This window comes from Leptonychotes weddellii, chromosome 10 (genome assembly GCF_054177405.1).
Source record: "Leptonychotes weddellii isolate Sample4059 chromosome 10, ASM5417740v2, whole genome shotgun sequence".
Lineage (NCBI taxonomy): Eukaryota > Metazoa > Chordata > Mammalia > Carnivora > Phocidae > Leptonychotes > Leptonychotes weddellii.
In genome coordinates, this window is record NC_138378.1 from 70,734,007 (window position 1) to 70,753,307 (window position 19,301).

The window sequence follows — 19,301 nt, forward strand, 5'->3', positions numbered from 1 at the left end:
GTAGAATGGATACATTATCATATTGTATAATAGAATACTGTATAGAAATGAGAATGAACAAACTGTAACTGTAAACAACAATGTGAATTAATCTCATGAACATAATGTTGATCAGGCAGACACAATCTAGGCCATCTGATAAATTATAAAAACAAGCAGAATGAAACTATGATGTTAGAAGTCAGGAGAGTGGTTACCCTTGGGGTTAAAATTATGAAAGGAGCATGAGGGAGTTTCCAGAGGCTGGTGCTTCTTTATTTCTTGCTTTGGGTGCTGGTTAGATGCTTGAGTTCAGTTTGTGAAAATTCATTGAGCTGCACACTTATGATGTATGTACCTTTCTATTTATCTGTTACACTTCAATAAGTTAAAAAATTAAAATGTATAAATGTTTATTCTTTATGACAGGTTTAAATTGCCCTCACTTATTACTGTGCTTATAGCAATGACCATGTTCAGTATTTGATGTTCAGGCAACATTTGATCTTTAACAAAGGTACAGATTAAAAATTCAAATACATATATGCTTGAAAAATAACTATTTCTTTTTTTTTAAGATTTTATTTATTTATTTGACAGAGAGAGACACAGTAAGAAAGGGAACACAAGCAGGGGGATGGGGGAAGGAGAAGCAGGCTTCCCGCAGAGCAGGGAGCCCGATGCGGGGCTCGATCCCAGGACACTGGGATCATGACCTGAGCCGAAGGCAGACGCTTAACGACTGAGCCACCCAGGCACCCCATAACTCTTTATTTCTAAAAGTGACATGATAAAACAAATAGACAAAACTAAATTGCTTTCTCATTTGTCATAAGCATTCTGGCCTTTCTCATTTCCCGCTTCTGGACTGAGCTGATCTCCAGCAAATCTATGTGCGGAGGAAAGAGGTGGTGCTAATCTAAAGAACGATCAAGTGCCAATAGTAGCCATAATAATAATAATATCAATAATAATAATAGAACTTGAGTAGTAAAAATACCATTTACTGAGCATTTTGTTGTAAGATCATAGATACGTCAAGTATTACAAATGAAACAATGTGGGTAATACAATCATCTCTGTGAGTTAGGCTAAAAAGAGGTTTTCATCTGAAATATTAAGATTCATAGAGCTTTCAAACTCAAAGGCCAGGCAGGTAATACAAATGAATAAGGTAGGCCCGATGAAATACAATGGGGCCTGGTGGTGGGGTCTGGAAAAACTATAGAGCTCCTAACCCCTAACTGAGAACCAGAGTAGGTTCAGATCAGACACATCAGGGACTAGGTAGAAGTTCAAACGATCAGGCCCCACCTCAGATCTACTGAGTCAGAAACTCTGGGGTGGAGCCCAGTAACCTGAGTTTTAACAAGCTTGATTCTGAGCCACATTCATGTGTGAGAACCATTGATCTATATGTATTCTAATTCTTTTTTTTTTTTTTTTAACATGTGGGTTTAAAACAAAAAAGAAAGATCTTCTGGCCAGATTTGGCCATAGGCTACCAATTTATAACTCCTGATGAGAATCAAATGAATTTGTACAACTATGTCTGTATTTCCTTTTTCTAAGATAGAGAAAGATAGTATGTTGAACCTAAGTTTTATCCTCTCCAGGATTCAGACCTATCTGGGCATGCCTGGAGTCCGGTTGGGATAGGCCTTCTGGAATTCTATTTATAAGACAAGTTAAGTCGCCTCCAGGAACTAATCCCAGTGGAAGAAAGAACCAAGGTACGTAGGTTGCATGAAGGGCAACAGATGTGGTTGAATGTGTCTGAGTACATCATGGTGTCTGTCACTCAGACTGCAGCCCAGCCTGGTGGAGTCATTCATTCTTTCAACAAATAGCTATCAAGCATCTCCCTAAGCTGTACCTGAGCCCTGTGACTCCGGGGTGGCTGTAACAGAAGATCTAGCAAAGGCTAAAGGAACTGGTTTTGCTCATCTTCTTAGGACACGAGGAGTGCAACCTGTCCATGGCATGAATACCGGTGCCAGGGGCTGTAATGTGGGCACCTCTGGCATCCTGTGATGTGCTGGAAGTTAGACTTCGGGACTTGGAGGCCTCCTTGCACACGTCAGCAGCTGCCAACAGTGTACCTGTGGTGGGCAGTGATGACACGGCTTGAGGATTGGCAGCTGCTTGTATCAGACAAGGAGAGGCGTGGACACCGTTTGGCAGCTGAGAGAAGTGTTCTTGGAGCACACGGGCACCCTGTGTGCCCTAGATCAGGACACCCTGATCTAGTGTATATAGAGGATGAATCCCGCCCCCGAAGAGCTAGGGAAATGGGATTTTGTAGTTATGGCTGTTGCTATGTGTAAATTACACGTAGGAAAACACTGAGTCCTTAAGGGAATCTATGACTTTTTGTTTTTCTGTCTTGGCAACATTTAAAGAAACTACATGTTGCTTCTTGTGATAAAGTTAAGGTAATGTGCCTGCAGTGAACACTGTAGACACAAATATCAGATTTCGAACATTTGGTTTCCCTTTTTAAAATAAAAAACAGGAAGATTATTATAGGCTTTGGGACATGAGGCTTAAAAAATCACATCACACATTCCTAATTTTTCCCCCTCTCTCAAAACATCCCTATAAAATGAAACAACATTGCTGATGAGCTGTTCTTTGGCACCAGTGGACAGTTTATTGCAAAGGAAAAAGGATCTTGGAAACAGCCACTCCTATCCTGCCAGAATTTTGAGAGATTGATGCCCTTTTCTTTCATTTCTGCAATGACTATAGGCTGCAGATTTTCAGTTACTTTCTGAAATCACAAATTGAAGTCTATTAAAAACATATTTGTTATTCTACACACACATACATACCCCACAAAGGTTTGGGAGTTTGGAGACCACAAGTATCTGTAAGACCTAAGGAATTTCCCCTGAGTAACCAGAATTTTCCAAAAAAAGGCAAGCAGTTGCTTCACTGCATTTAACTTGGTCTTTTATGATATACCTAATGAGCAAGGCGTGTGGTATGTCAGCATTCCAACTAGATAGCAATACCCCGCAGATTTTTAATTTTCTAGTAGAGCCATACTTTTTTTTCTTGATTGCTATTTATTTGAAACCAACTTGTTAAGCCCAAGCAAACTAAAAGAGTCACTTTAGTTTTGATACTTCAGTTCTAGCCAACCCAGAGCATCCACAGTAGAATGTTAGGAGGTGGGGGCAGAGATCAGGAGATGTGAGCCCTGACCAGGTGTGTCACCTTGGACAAGTCAGTTCCCACAATGGGGCTCAGTCTAACTCTTGGTCATATTGGAGGCAGGCAAATTGGACAGAGTTCTGTGACTAGCACAGAGTTCTGTGGGTAGAGTGCTGCATTCCTTAACCTCTAGATTAAGAGAACTCTCCCTGCAGAGTCCTAATGAAGGATCAACTATTTGAAAGACAGTTTTGCCTTGAGAAGACTCTCAGAGGCTATTGATATTATAGATTTCTTCTTTATAGAGAGCTGGGGTAATTTTCTGTGTACCTTTGGGTATAAGTGACTGGTATTATTGCCAGTCAAAGGCTTGTTTCTATATTAACTTTACAGAATTTAGTTTCCTGGAATACAAATTGCTAACAGGAATATGAAACATTTCTTCAGTTCTGTTTTCATAATGTTTCTTTCCTTTATGCTCCTCCTTCCGACTCATACCTGGCCTCTTCCCTTCCCTTTTTACGTGAGTTTATACATGGGTTACCAGATTAATCCCAAGTACGGCCCTTCTCCTGTTACTTTCCTGCTCAAAAACCTGAATCGCTCTCTGTTTACCACAATATAAACTGTGAGCTCCTCGTGGCATACAAAGTCCTTTCTGTACCATCTGACTCAACCTAGCTTCCCATCCTTACACCCTTTACCGCCGACTTTGAATCTTCCTGCTCTTTATTTCCATGTCCACAGATGCTCTGGCCCTATGCCTTTGTCCTGCTGGTTCTTTCTTCCTGCTTCCACCTGTTCTGATTCTACTTACACCTAACGTTTATGGCCAAGATTCTGCTCCCAGCTTTTCTTGGTCTCTCTCAACTGCAGTCAACCTCTTATTTCTGAACTCCTGTGGCAACTTATCTGCATCTCTTTCATAACATTATCACTTTGTACTCTATATTATAGATATTCATGTTGTTATCTTATCTTCCTTACCAGATAATCAGTTTCATGAGGTCAGAGAATATCTGTTCCGTACTCTATATTATAGATATTCATGTTGTTATCTTATTTTCCTTACCAGATAATCAGTTTCATGAGGTCAGAGAATATCTGTTCCATATTTATACCCCTCAAGGTACCTGGCACATAGTTTTTCCACAGTTCAATGAATAAATAATATCAGCGGTATCATGGAAATTTGAACTTATCCAAACTCCTTCAACCCAATTAGAACCACTCATGGGGCATTTTTTTTAAATTGTGAAATTTCTTCACTTTTTTTTTTAGCTATGTATGTATCTATCAATCTTTATCTCTATGTCATAATTTCTCAGCTTATCTCATTTCAGTGAGAAAAATTAGGAAAAAAAGAAAAATGAGGAAGATACAATAACTTAAACTACAGGTGTAGCAAGTAATTAAAATCCAGTTCCCTTGCTTCAAGCATTATGCTGTAGTCAGCTTTCAGAGGTGGTTTAGGTCCACATGAATTTGTGTACTGTGATGTTCAAATGTTTGATAAAGCTGATGCAACTCTATGAGAAAGGTCAACACTAACTCTGCAGATGGTACATATAAGCTTTAGTTCAGTGAGGTAAAAAATTCATTTGGGGGCACCTGGGTGGCTCAGTCGTTAAGCGTCTGCCTTCGGCTCAGGTCATGGTCCCAGGGTCCTGGGATCGAGCTCCGCATCGGGCTCCCTGCTCCGCGGGAAGCCTGCTTCTTCCTCTCCCACTCCCCCTGCTTGTGTTCCCTCTCTCGCTGTGTCTCTCTCTGTCAAATAAATAAATAAAATCTTTAAAAAAAAATTCATTTGAAGTGCTGCTACATGTGGGCCATTGAGAAAAGTCATGGCCTTGGTTTTTTGCAGGGAAGGGGCAAAGAGTAGCCACTCAATGGAAGATCTGCACCTAAGTGGGGGCAGTCAGATGACTGGTCACAAGACAGTGCTCATAATATATACATCTGTATACTAAAGTGGTTATGTATATATAAATATACATATCTATAAAATATATAATGTAACATATATTAAGCAATTACATAATTATATATAATGTATATTATATATGTATATATATATAAAAACCACTTTATTCATTTCTATACTTTGGGTGATGTTTGCCAATTTTTAGACAAATTCTGTATCTTGAAATTAATCTTAAGGCTTCCACATCACCTACTTGAAATATATCTATTTGAATGTCAAATTAATTACCAAATATCAACAAACTTGAAAAAATTAAAGGAAAGAAAAATAATTGGAAATGTCCATCCATTGACGAATAGTTAAAATGTGGTACACTGATACAAAGGAATACTATTCAGTCATAAATAGGATTGATACCTGCTACAACATGGATGAACCTTGAAAATTTTATGTTTAGTGAAAGAAGCCAGACACCAAAGCCATCTCTGTATGGTTCCATTTGTATGGAGTTTCCAGAACAGGCAAATGCCTGGAGGCAGAAGGTGGGTTATTGGCTGCCTGCAGCTGGAGGGCGGGGAAATAAGGGTGACTGCTGATGGATAGGGGGTTTCTTCTGGAGCTGATGAAAATGTTTGGAAGTAGAAAGCGGTGATGGTTACCCAACTTTGTGAATATACTAAAAGCCACTAAACTGTACATTTTTAAAAGGGCTGAACATTATGGTATGTGAATTATATTTCAATTTTATAAAAATACCAATCGAAGATTGCACAACAAAGAGGTTTTCCAGAAGTTTATCTAGCCACAGAGTGGAGAGATGGTAGTCATTGAGAGGCATAGTCTTCAGCACGCTTGCTCTCTCAGTGGTCACTGGGTTTTATGGTAACTGAGCAAGAGATCTGCTAAATGCTTCTTCCCTCCTTGTCCGGGCTGAACATGAAAGCACACAGCTGCTACCTTACAGTGAAATAAAACCTTTCATTTGTATATTGGCTTACAATTGTTCAAGCACATTTACCCTCATTAACTCAATTCTCATGTTTTATTTCTAAACATATTTACACCTATTTATAACTGTTCATCCATCATGAAAGCAAGAACATTCCGTGTCTTCTAAATGCTATGGAGTTCTCTGCCAACTCTGTTTGCTTCACCCTCCTCTTTCTAATGTATTTTACCCATATATGTCCAAGCCTTCTGACTTTTTACATAGCCATAGTTCCTCATGTTTCTGCTTTCTGAGTCTTTATTTTCAAGATAGTGATTTGTTCCTCATCTTTCTCCTTCCTCTGAATAAGACCCATATGTTTTTTCTTTAAAACTATAATTCACCTCTTCCTCTCCCCTAGTCTTGGCTGAGTGACTCCAAAAATATTTAGTTATGGCCCAAGTAAGGGTAGTTGCTGCCCCATCCTGAATATTTTTATTGTAGAACCACTGTTTGTTAAGACATTTTGTAAGTTATCTCTGTTTTATATTATATTTAATATAAGCCATATTTATTATATTTATTCTTTTATTTCCTGTAGGCCCTGAAAGATTATTTTCATACCTGGGTTTTGTTATTTATTCTTTTATAAGTATACATCTCCTTTAAGAGGCCTTTGATAATTTCCTATCATACTTTTTAGATCCTCAACCCCCACATTCCTCCTTATGTCCCACTTTTATTTTGTTAGCATCCATACTTGTTCATCTTGTTTATTTTTTATATATTTTAAATGCTCTTTTTTTTCCTAAATGATGCCATTATAGCTGTAAATTGCCTAACAACAGCTTCTTTTCACATCTCCCTCCGCCCCCCAGGTTTCCTGGATTTGGTCTGCACTTTCTTGTGACAGGATCTATACACCATAAAGACAAAAACATGAAGCCTTAATTAGCCCCTTTCTTTCCTCATTTTTACCTGGAGAATGAAGATTCAGTTCAGAGGCCCCTCTAAATCTTCAGCTATTTCCACAGTTTACCTGGCAATTTTCTGCACTTCATAGTCTTAAAGAAAAAACCATCACTGGTCCATGCACAAGACTCTTCTTTAAACAGAGCAAGTGGTCTTCCTATGACCTTCCTTTGGTATCTTAACCCTTCTCTCTCTAGTCCCTTTTCTTTCACTTACCTATACCATTTGATTACATGTCTAAATTCGTCATTAGACTACAAGCTTGTTTGAAGACAAAAGCTAGATTGTATTCATTTTTGCTACCTCCCACATCCTAATGCAGCAGCAGTAACAGCACAGCCAAAAAGGTTGTAGCAGCCATGCTGTGGGGCTGTGAGCTAAACAAGAAGTAGACTTGGACCTTCAAACCCCAGAAAGAAGCAAAGCAGATCTGTGAGCTGTTGCTTAGTATGATTTGCTTGGGGGAGAAAGCCAAAGAGGAAATGAATGTCATGGGGATTCTGCCCCCAGCAAGCCCAGAGGACAAGAAGATGAAGCCCATCACCATGACCCCACTTCAGGCCTCTGTCCCATCCATGGTCATCATAATGGGTTGTGAGCTTTCTCCTCCAGTCACTTTCCAGCTCCAGGGTGGCTCTGGACCTGTGTTCTTGAGTGGCCAGGAATGTTAGAACATTTCAGATCTATCCTAGGAATAGGAGGAGGAGAAGGAGGAGAAAGAAGATGATGTCGATGTAGATGCGTTCCTGGAGGAGGAGGCCCCTGTCCAGCAAGTCAAGAAGCTGGTGCCCCAGAAGCAGACAAGCATTGCTAAGAAAAGAAGAAGTGGAAAAAGCAGAGAAGCAGTGAGATTCAGTAATAAAGACAACAGCCCTGTGAGAAAGGTCAAACCCACACTCAGACCTAAAAAGCCAGGATCCAAGAAATGAGGAGCCAGGAAGGCCTGCAGCCACAGTGACCAAGACAGGGTCTGTGAATGGACCTGCCTCAGTGTATGCTGCGGACCCAAGATGTCCCCCCACCTGGGCTGCTCTCCATCTGGGTCTGACTGTGATGGAGGTGTTGTTGGGACCATAAAAAAGCCCCTTACCCCTAACTATCCTCTTTTAGCAGGACCTGGAGAGAAGAGCAGTGGCCTCGGGGCCACAATAAAGTTCGCTTTGCCAGAAAAAAATTTTTTTACAAAGTATCCATCCCTTAGCACAATATATTAAACATTATAAGGTCTTAGCAAAACATTTGTTAAATAAGTATTTTTTAATATTTTGTTTCTCTTAAGTTCATTAAGTAGCTACTCACTTCTTGCCATTTGTTCTACTTTCTTCTCTTTTGCTTGTTTTTCTCACAGTATTTCAGCAAAACTGCATTTCTGTGGATACAAGATTGCCTTTTAGGATAAGAAAAATGTCTTGGATCTAGTTAGAGGTAATGATTGCTCAACAAAGTGAATGCACTCAAGGCAATGAATTTTACATTTTTTAAAAAGTTAATGGTTGCACTGGGTATTATATGCAAACAATGAATCATGGAACACTACATCAAAAACTAATGATGTAATGTATGGTGATTAACATAACATAATAAAAAAAAGTTCAAAAAAAAGTTAATGGTTAGTTTATGTTATGTGGATTTTATCTCAATTAAAAAAAAAACAACTGCATTACTTACTTGCGTCTATGATGCAAAGAACCTCCGGTTTGTAAAGTCTCCTTCTTGTCTTTCAAAATGCTACTAATACTTTTCTTTCATTGACTTGGCTATTTCACCTTTCTCCCATTTGCTGCTGAAAACAGCAATATAAGGGTGATCCAGGAAGCTGTCTGAAGGTTTTGTGGAACTCAGCAGTGAAACCATCAAGAGTTGGTCACAATTTATTTTTTAACTATAATTACTACTAGTAAGTCATTCTGTTTCTGCTCTTTTAATGATACTCTCTTATTACTGCCCCTTCTCTCTCTTCTCTTTTCTCTCTGCCTTTTCTTGCTCTTAAATAAGTTCCATAAATAATGTGCCTTACTACAGTGGCCATCTATGTCCTGGAGACTTTATATAAGGAAGACAGGACTTCTAAAGACTTCAGTCATTACGGGCTTACTTGTTCCTGATACGGATTAACCATACCTCCTCCTTGTTATCTTGTTTATCCAGAAACAGAAGAGAGGAAATTTTCCTCCTTGTGGGTTTTTGGAGTCAGACAGCCTCAGTTTAGATCCTGGTTCTGTCACCTACTAGCTACGTGATCTTAGGTCAGTCATTTGGACAAGTCAGTTTCCTCATGTAAAAACTGGGGATAACAATAGTACCTACCTCCTAAGTCCTTGTGAAGACTGAATAAGATAATGCACATAAATGTCCCTCGGGGGTACACACATGCATGTATCTGTGTGTACACATTCTTTTTCTACTTCTGCGCTAGCATCAAAAACCACTCCGCCTTCTTTGCTACAGACACCAAGCTACAATTGCTTCTTCTGCTCCCTGCCTGGAGAATTGGCTCTTTCTCCCATCCCCTCTGTGCACAAACAAATGCCAGTCAAGGAAGCACCCAGTTGGAAAAGTAAGCAAGGAGTATATTCAGTGAGTTTCAGTATTATAACAAAGTCATCCAGGAGTAGGTATCAGGCACAGGAAGAAAAGAAAAGGCAATTCTCTGTGACAAAATTTATAATTCCTCTTTGTGATCTTTATAATTTTGATAGTAATTCTTTTTCATTGCACAAAATGGCATAGGGAATCTAAATATCGTGCAGAAATTTGTTATAAATGTCATATCCCTTTAAATTGGCGGGGGTGGGGAAGCTTTCAACAGTAGGTAAAAGTTATTACACATGTTTAAGAAGTTGCACAATATTTCTTATTTGTTTTCAGCATGAAAGTAAAATTGCCCGCTGTATTATCAGGAGGCATCCAGGTTCAAGGAAAGCAGTCTGGCCCTGCTACCAAGTGACCTTGGACAGGCCACTTCTCTTAGCTGTGTCCGTTTATTCATCTGGAAAATACAAGCACTGGATCTACTCTCCACTATTTTTTATTCAAGAACTGCTTTTCACAGAACAACTCCATTTCCCAGGAATTTAAAAAACATATTATCATTTTGTGTAGTATATTATGAAGTGGTTTTAGGTTAAAAATTTTTTTAGATTTGTATTTCAATAAAAATATATTAAAATAATTTAAATAAAACCACCAACATATAACCAGAATCCTATATTTCCTTTTGGGACAGTGTTGGGTTAGACAACAGTGAGTCTTATTATCTCCATGTCAACGTTTTATTTAGATGGGTTTGTTTGTTTCTTTATATTGTAAGGGAATATCATGAGTTTGGATAATATAGAGTGGACTTTTTTTTTAATTTTTTTTAAAGATTTTATTTATTTATTTGACAGAGAGAGACATAGTGAGAGAGGGAACACAAGCAAGGGGAGTGGGAGAGGAAGAAGCAGGCTTCCCACTGAGCAGGGAGCCCGATGCGGGGCTCGATCCCAGGACCCTGGGATCATGACCTGCGCCGAAGGCAGACACTTAATGACTGAGCCACCCAGGCGCCCCTAGAGTGGACTTTTTGAGGGTATAATTAAGTCTTGCTCAAAAGCCATACAAAGTATGTCTATATATTACAGAATATAGATTAAGGATTTTTTTTTTGGCATAAGTACATAATTCTTGGTGCTCGTTCTAGAGTTTGGATGAATAGCTAGAAAGTTTATTGTGACTTCGAAGTATTTTTATCTTGTGTTCATGAGACTGTATATCGAATACTTCCTTGTGCTTGCTGGAAGGCATGCCCTTGGAATCCAGAGATAAACTTTCCCAAGTGGCACACAAGTTGGGTACTGAGTAGAAGACTGCCAGGGTTGAAGTCAGAAGGCCTCCATTCAAGTCTTGACACCCTACTTACTGGTGGAGTACCTGGGTCAACCATTTAACCCTGAGCTTCAGTTTCCTCATCTGCGAAATGAGGGTGATTATATAGCTGTACAACTTCAGTGAAATAAAGTGTAAGGCATTACCTTAAAAAAAGTATCACAGGAGTGTTATCACAGAGCATATGGCAGCACCTGAACTAGGGTGAGGTGAGTGAGGTGCTCAGGGCTCAACATCTAAGGAGGCACTCACTCTCAGGGATGAGCCTGTACTTACCCCATCCTGAGAATGTTGAGCCCTGCCCCTCAGTCTACCCTAGTCCAGGCGCTGGTGTTTGGCCGAGCACAGTTCCTGTGAATAGGAGCCGTAAGTCTCCACATGTGGGTCTGGTTTCTGAAAGGCTATTTTGTTGTTGTTTACATACACTTAAGGTAGGTTAGGACCAGCCTTTCCTTCTTCCCAAAAGCCATAATGTTGCTTGGATAAAACAATCCTCTAACTTCCTTTCTTCTTCCTGTTTTTCTATTCCTTTACCGTGCTACTTATATATCTGTGCATGGATGTTACACGATACATTCATTTTATCTTCAGCTCTTCTTCTAGAGGCCCTGTTTCATTACAATGGATTGCTAAATAAGACTGTGTCTACATTATTGTTTTCTGAAATTTGTACTCCTGAGGGGTGGGGGGTCTTTTAACTTCAGCTTCCTTAAAGTGCTTGCTTTCAAGGTAGAAGCAATTTACTTGTCAAGTGAAAAGATGTTACAAGGTTATCATGAAAAATTCTAGAGGTGAATGGGTATGAAAACAGTTCTTCTAGGCCCAGAGCCAGAGTCCTAGATGCAAAAATTAATTGCTCTTTGTACAGATTTTTCAGCAGCAGTTCACATGCTCACATGTGTCTGGCTGAGGTGGACTTTTCAGGGTAACTATTCAGTAACAAACCCCTCACTGAGTTCTTTAAACAAGAGAGGCTAGTGTTACTGGTTGGCCTTAGAGCTTTCTCATATTGCTCCCTAGTAGAGTTTGAAAACTTGTTGCCCACTTTTCCACTGGAGTTTCCTCAGGCCAGTCTTAAATTTTGCCCCCTAATATCCTATACTTGTCTTCTAAATCTTTGCAGATACCCAAATACCACCAATGATATTTTGAAACTAAATCTGTCACCAAAGAATTATTATTTTTTTAATGTATGAAAACATAATCAGGATCAATGATTAGTAAGATCTGTAGAGGCAGGAGAACTGGCAAATAGGGAGACTCTCCAGGAAATGTGACCTACAGTAAAAGTATTGACGAGGTTCTTTCAGAGAGTGCTTTTTTGCCCTTTAGTAGTTAAGAAGCAGAAGAAAAAAAAAAGGCTTAAGACCAATTTTTAAGTCTATTAATTTATTGGAAAGTTAGAACATTGATGAAATATGGTACTTGTAGCCCATTATTTTTCCTATTGTGAAAGGTAAATATATTAATGGAGAGGAATTTCAGTTTATCAACAAACGATGACATCAAACTAAATGCATTATTCAGGTGTTTTTCCTTTGTTACTCAGCAGTCTGTACTTTGGGGTTTATTATTTATGTCTCACAAAACTTCCTCAAACTAGGCAGAGCATAACAAACCATGTGCTAGATGTGTAGGTTGTTAGTTCAGGATAAAGGAATTTCAAGTTGAAATATAGTTAGGAAATCTGCTGAAATGCCACACAAATTTACCACACATTTAAAACAGACACTGTCCTGGATGTCGAGATTTGGAGAGACTTTTTTTGTCCTTTTTTATATTTTTGATTTTTATAATAATAGTAATAATAAAAGAGTAGGGGAAAATTAGGAATGTTTTCTATAAGGATTTATAATCCATGTTTCCTCAGCTTCCTCTGGTGGGGCCAGAGGGCAGGAATTGGCCCACAGTGTGGCTCACCAGCAGTTCAAATTGGGGCGGAGGGAGGGTATGGTAAATGTGGGTATGGGTCCAGACCAACATTAATATGCATTCACTCATCCATAATTCGACAGCTATTTAAAGAAAGCCAACCACGTGGAAAGCATTGTGTGAGGGGCTGGGCAACAAATAATGAACTCAAGCGTGGAGCTTCTGTTCTAAAATTCTTCAGTTAGTATTACAATAAGGGCTGCAAAGAAATAACAAGATTCTAAGAGAGTTTATGATGGCAGAACCTGACCAGGTCCAGCATAGGGTGGAAGGTGGCTGTGAAGAAGTGATAAAGTTTACAGTTCTGAAGGGTAAGCAGGAATCAGCCACGTGTATAGGGTCGGGGAAAGAAGGCATTCTAGGTAGAGGGAATGGTTTGTGAGAAGGCCCAGAAATATGGAAAAGCATGTCAACATCAAGAAACTGAGAAGCCATTGTGGCTGGAGTCAAAGGAGCAAGGAGTTATTAGATGTGAGGGTTTGTTTTGTCTTAAGATTTACATTTTTAAAATAGTCTGGCTGCTCTGTGGAGGCTGAACTAGAAGGGCAAGAGGGGACACAGGGAGCCCTGGAGGAGACTGTTACAATGGTCCCCCTGAGAAGTAGTGCAGGCCTGGGTGGTGGTTGTGGCATTGGGCTTAGGGCATAACAGACAAATTCCAGAGGTACTACAGGAGGCAGAATTGACAAGAATTGCTGCTTGTTGGTTATAGGAAACAGAACATTGTCAAGAATGACTCCCAAATAGCTAACTTTAAAACTCGGTAGATGATATTACTTGCTGAACTAGAGGACCTGGTGAGAAATTTTAGGAGGGAAGAGCATGAGTTTTGTCTGGGCCATAGTGGATTTTAGGGTACCTCTGAGACATTCCAGTGGAGATAGTGAGATATAAAGATCTGGGGATCACAGGAGAGGTTTCTGTGGGACACAGCAGCAGAAGCTTCAGGCAACACTTACTGTCAGAGAGGTGATATCACCTTAATTCCAGGGGGGTTCAGCCAATTAGGTGCTATGTGCAGCTACCAGGAAGTCCTCAGCCCCTTAGAGAGATGTGGGTAGAAGCACATTTACAAAGTGCCACATACGTTGCCTTATGGACTCCTCTAAGGAAGGTATATTTTCATAGTTTGGGAATGAGGACACTGAAGCTCAGAGGAGTTAAATGATCTGCTCAAGCCTGTTCAGCTGATAAGTAGTGAAGGGGGGCCTATCAGTTTGGCTTTCAACCAGAAACAGTTGGCAAACTCGAAGGACGGTAATTCAAGGAGGGATTGTTTGTTTCACAAAGCACAGTGAAATGAGGAGACAGAGTGGGGGACACGAGGAATAGTACAGTAAACTGGGGCTGGTACTTGATCAAAGTATCAAGAGGAGAGAGTAGCTCCCAGAGAGTAGTAAGGAGAAAGTAGTGTGTGTAGAAACTGCTTTGAGAGGAGCAGTGACCCTGTGGAGGGACACAGCTGTGGCCAATCTCACTCAACTCTCTCTCTCTCCCACTTGTCTCCTATCAAGGCTCCCACTGGCCAAACCGAACAGGAAGCCAGAGGGCAGAAAGCTGGGTGGACAAGGTTAGAGGATGCAGAGTGTGATCAAGAGGGAGCAAACAGAATAGCAAGCACCTTGGGTATTCCATCCGGGTCTTCCTAACTTCCAAACCCGTGCACCCCTGGCGCTCCCAAGTTTTGATTAGAAAGCATTGCTTAGGGAAGGCCTTGATGTGGTGGAGTACGCATGGAAACCTGAGCGGACACCTAGCCAAGTTTGCAAGTCCTGCGCGCCAGGTGAGAGAGGAAAACTGGAGTTTGCTGAGGGGTTCTGCCCCAGGCCCATCAGATACCTGTGAGCTCACCGCCTCTGACCCCGTCTGCTTAGTGCAGAGCCAACTTATACAGACAGCCAGGATGCCTCCCTTTAAGACCCCCTCTGAAGTAGGCCAATAATGAACATTCATGTTCATTGTCATGTTATAGATTTGCAAACAAATAAATCAAGGAATTGAGTGGCAGCTCTATGTATGCACTCATGCCAATTCTCCTTGACTCATGTATCTGAGTCTGTATATGAATTCTAAAAGTAGGGATCTTCAATGTAGATTCTTCCCTATATAAAGAAGTCTGTTAAAGAACTGTGTGCTTCGGGGCTTTCTGATCAATTTCCCTCTTATCACTTGAAATGTCAAATGAGATAGTACTTTGCTATTGACACTTGAGGCCCCACGTTAATGACTGTCAGGTATGGCAGCATGCTCAGTTAAGTGTTTTAGACTAGGAGGAATTTGGCTTAAAAACGTATACAGTAGTTTAGGTATCCCATTCTTGACATTCATTTTAGTGGGTTGTGTTAATGTTTAGTTTTTTGTTCTGGTTCTTTTCTTTGCCCTCTGTATTGTTTCTGTTTAACTGCTCTGTAAATTACTACCATCCCTAGCAGGAATTCTTAAAGAACAGAACAGCATGTACATTTAGAGGTCACAGGAATGTTGTTTATGTTCAAGAGCTCAGCTTTCATTTTTTCAAAAGTCACCTCAACTTAGGGGTCAATGGAAAGAGACACATTGGAATTATAATATTGTTTTCTATGTAGGAAAAAATAAAGGAGGGAGGTTAAGTGGAAATTTGGCATAGCATAGGGTAAGCCATGGTAGCTATTTCATTTGGGTTAAAACCCTACATGCTACAAAATTAGCTAAGGAATCTGCCTTGAGAATGAACTACAAAGAAATTGAGGATAACATAATCCATTCAGCATCTTTAAACTAGGGTTTTTTTTTTTTTAAGTAATGGTACAAATAGTATAAAAGATTCAGAATACCAAAAAAAAAAAAAAAAGTAAATAACCTTCTCATCCCTTAGGCAACCACTATTAATAGTTTCTTAGGTATCCAGGCATTTTCTCTGTATATATAAGCAGAGACAGATGATTTTATGCAAATATTAGTATAATATAGATACTGCTTTGCACTTTGTTCATTTCACTTGGAAATCTATCTTGAAGATCATTTTGTATAGCACATATAAATTTTTAAGTCTGATTTCTAATTGAATTGCATTGTGCTCCATGTAATATCAAATATATAGCATTTGGTCCTCTTGTGATATAGTATGATAAGCTTTTATAAATATTGCATTGCAAATATACTCAGAAAGAATGTATACCCTCTATTTGTTCTCTCTCCCTCTCTCTCTCTTCACATACACACACCACCTCTGTCAAATGAAGCTTGCTAATTGTACTGTACAAATCTTCTACATCTGACTGATTCTTGGTCACTTGGTGTATCATGGTTTTTTTTAAGATGTATTTATTTATTTATTTAAGAGAGGAAAAAGAACATGTGAGCAAGCGGGGCAGGGGGACGGGCAGAGGGAGAGGAAGTGAGACTCAAGCAGACTCTGTGCTGAGTGCGGAGCCTGAGGTGGGGTCCATCCCATGACCCTGAGATCATGACCTGAGCTGAAACCAAGAGTCCGATGCTCAACTGACTGTGCCACTCAGGCGCCCCAGTCTATCAGTTTTTTATAAGGTTATGGGAAATTTTCTCACTATGATTGTTGTGCTGATTATTCTCCATTTGCCCTATGGTCTGTAGATGCTCATAAAGAAAGATCTGCTAGTATGAAATGATAAATTTCAAAAACAAAAATCCACTGTTAGCCCTCTGCCCCACTCTCTTGTCCTCTAGTTTCTGATTAGGTTTGGTCAGTGGGTTTGGCTCACCTCCATGCCCCCTCAGGGAGGGGAACTAATTCTGGGTAGCCCCTCTTCCACAGCTCTAGCTCTCATTGAGCCCCAGCAATACTCTTCCCTCAGGCCCTTGGGGAGTCATGCCTTCCCACTGTTGCTGATTCTTTGATCCTTAGCATTCCCTCTGGTTTCTTCAACCCTATGTACATCTCTGTAAATAGTCCATTCATCCAGTATCTTCTGTTACACTGTTCTGAGCATGACATTTTTTTCCTGTCAAGACTCTGTATTTTCCATTCTTCTTATAATTCAATTTTTATTGTAGCAATTTCAAATCTATATTGTTAAGTACACATAAGCTTGTGATTGATATGTGTCTTTGGTGGATTGTTCCCTTTACATATTAATGGGTTTTATTTAAATATTTTGTCTGCTAGTAATTGATAAACTAGTCTTCTTTTAGTTTGTATTTACCTGGAATAATGTTTTTCTTTCTGTCTTATTTTTCAACCTCTCTGCATTTTTGTTTTGAAGTATATGTCCTTAAGAAAGTTTATGATTTTTAATCCAATCTGGTTAAATAATAGGTAAATTTTATCCATTTGCATTTATTGTGATTACTGATACATTTGAACCTATTTCTGCCATCTTACTTGGGTTCTCTGTTTGCTTCCTCTTCTAGTTTGGACATAGATTATATTTTACTCTTTCATTATAACATGCTTAACTATGATTTTTTCCTACAGCATGAAATTGATTAATATCTCTATCCTCTTCTCTGACAAGAAATGGATCTTAGCACATTTTAACTCTTGTTGAACACCTATCCCCATCTTCCTTATCATTATAGAGAATTTTAATTCCACCTTCGTTTGGCATAAAAATGGATTTAGTCTTTATAGTCAATAGTTAAAATGCATTTGCCAACATGTTTTATCAGTTCTTTGGTGGCAGCTCAGTGTCCTAGCCTTGCAGTGATGTGAAGACACCATAGATCTAGCTTGTTAACAAGCTGGTGATTGGCCCAATCCTTGCTGTGAGACCATATCTATTTCCTATTGCTTTCTTAGAAAAGCAGCATTATATAAGCTGAGACCCCAGACAGCAACAGGGATGGGAACTTCACAGGTGGGAGATCCTCATTCCTGCCCTCATCTCTTGCCCTGTTTTCTGCCCTGAGTCCTGAACTGTTCTGCCCACTTTGGACCTGGAACAACTTTATGTTTGTAATCCATTTCTGGAACACGAAAATGTTTACTGTATTTGAAGTACTATTCAAAGTGTTCTCTTGTTATATTTTAGCTATTATTGCCATGTATTATTCATGTGTGTCTCAAATTGTAAATTTATGATGTTATCTTGGCTGGGAGTTGAATCCCAAAGTTTGTACTGAGCACTGACAATAGACCTTGCCCTAAGTGGCCAAGAACACCCATGAAAACATGTCTCTGTCTTTAAGAAGCTTATAATTTTGTAAGGGATATACGATTGACATACATACATGAAACAATTCAAAAATATAAGACAGAATAATATTCAAGTGTTAAAATTTCTGCAGGTGTAAAAAGAAAGGCAATCTCCACAAAGCTGGAATGGCTGGAATGACTGTTTTATTGTTCTAAGTTTATTTGGGGAGGAAGGGGCACAGGAAGATGACGATTATATGTGTGTTAAATAACACCCAGGCTGATGCCTTCATCCTCACATAGGAAAGAACATTTTATGAAGTATTACAGGCTATAACTGGTCCTCTTCGGGGTCCTCAAGAGAGTATCTAAATATGCACCTTAAAAACAATTTACTTTTGACTTTCTCTGATATATCTAATTCATTGCTAGACTCTTCTCACCTGTTGGGAATGTTATGAGTAGGCACCACCTACACTGTTCATATAATTTAATTATTTAGAAAACCAAGAAACAAGATATCTTCAGTTATGAACAATCAATTCCGACTGATACTTTCTCTTTTTCAGATGTTTAGCATTCAGTTCTAATGAGGTTAGAGCAAAACCAATCATATTTGGTTCCATCAAACTATGTAACAGGCTCTTTGAAAAATGTTTCATATGTCTTTCTAGTCCTTGGGGTGGCAGTGAAATCCCCACACCTGGCCTCTTCCCTGGCCTTAGCCGCATCCTCCCTGTTGTTGACTCTGGTAGAGTGAACTTCCCTTAATTTGGGGAGCAGTGGACTGTGATCTGAGTGAATTGGTCTGATTTGAGAGATTGTAAATTCAGGTGTGGGGATGGGATTGCTACTGGGTCAAATTGAATCTGGACCTCAACCAGCTAGAAGTAATCATACTTTTCCCTAAACTCATAATTTATCTCTACCTATCTGGTGGCATTTTTAAAGATGAATACCTTGAATTATAACTTTTGTCCCCTCTAGCCTACATATCTTGAGGGAAGAAGCCATGCCCAATTCATTTTTTAATCCCTAAAAACTTTAGCAGAGGGGCGCCTGGGTGGCTCAGTCAGTTAAGCATCCGACTCTTGATTTTGGCTCAGGTTATGATCTCAGGGACGTGACATAGAACCTGGAGGGCTCCATGTTCAGCACTAATCTGCTTGTCCTTTTGCTCCTCCCCCTGCTCATGCACGTGCACACTCTCTCTCTCTTACATACATACATACATACATAAAATCTTAAAAAAAAGAGAAAAAAACTTTAGCAAAATAATAAAGTGACATAAAGAAGCCATTTAAGAAATATGTGGCTGTGTAAAGGCCAGATAAGTAGGTGTATGTGACTGCCAAACCTTAACATTACTTGTTTTTCTTCAGCGTAGTCTCTGTCTATCCATGTCACATAATTTCTGCTTCTCATTATAATAATAACAGTATTATTAT

The 19,301-nt window shown here is 39.4% G+C and overlaps 1 long non-coding RNA gene and 1 pseudogene across 2 annotated transcripts in view; both read left to right on the top strand.

The window, feature by feature from the left end:
- Positions 1-250: 250 nt before the first annotated feature.
- LOC145723911 (uncharacterized) overlaps positions 251-19,301 on the top strand; it is a 41,940-nt gene continuing 22,889 nt past the window's right edge. For both annotated transcript variants that reach the window (XR_014149309.1, XR_014149308.1), the window contains exons 1-2: positions 251-329; positions 1,596-1,712. This is a non-coding gene — a long non-coding RNA (uncharacterized LOC145723911). The remainder of the gene's footprint in view (positions 330-1,595; positions 1,713-19,301) is intronic.
- Positions 7,014-8,123, top strand: LOC102747984 (nucleoplasmin-2 pseudogene; annotated as a pseudogene).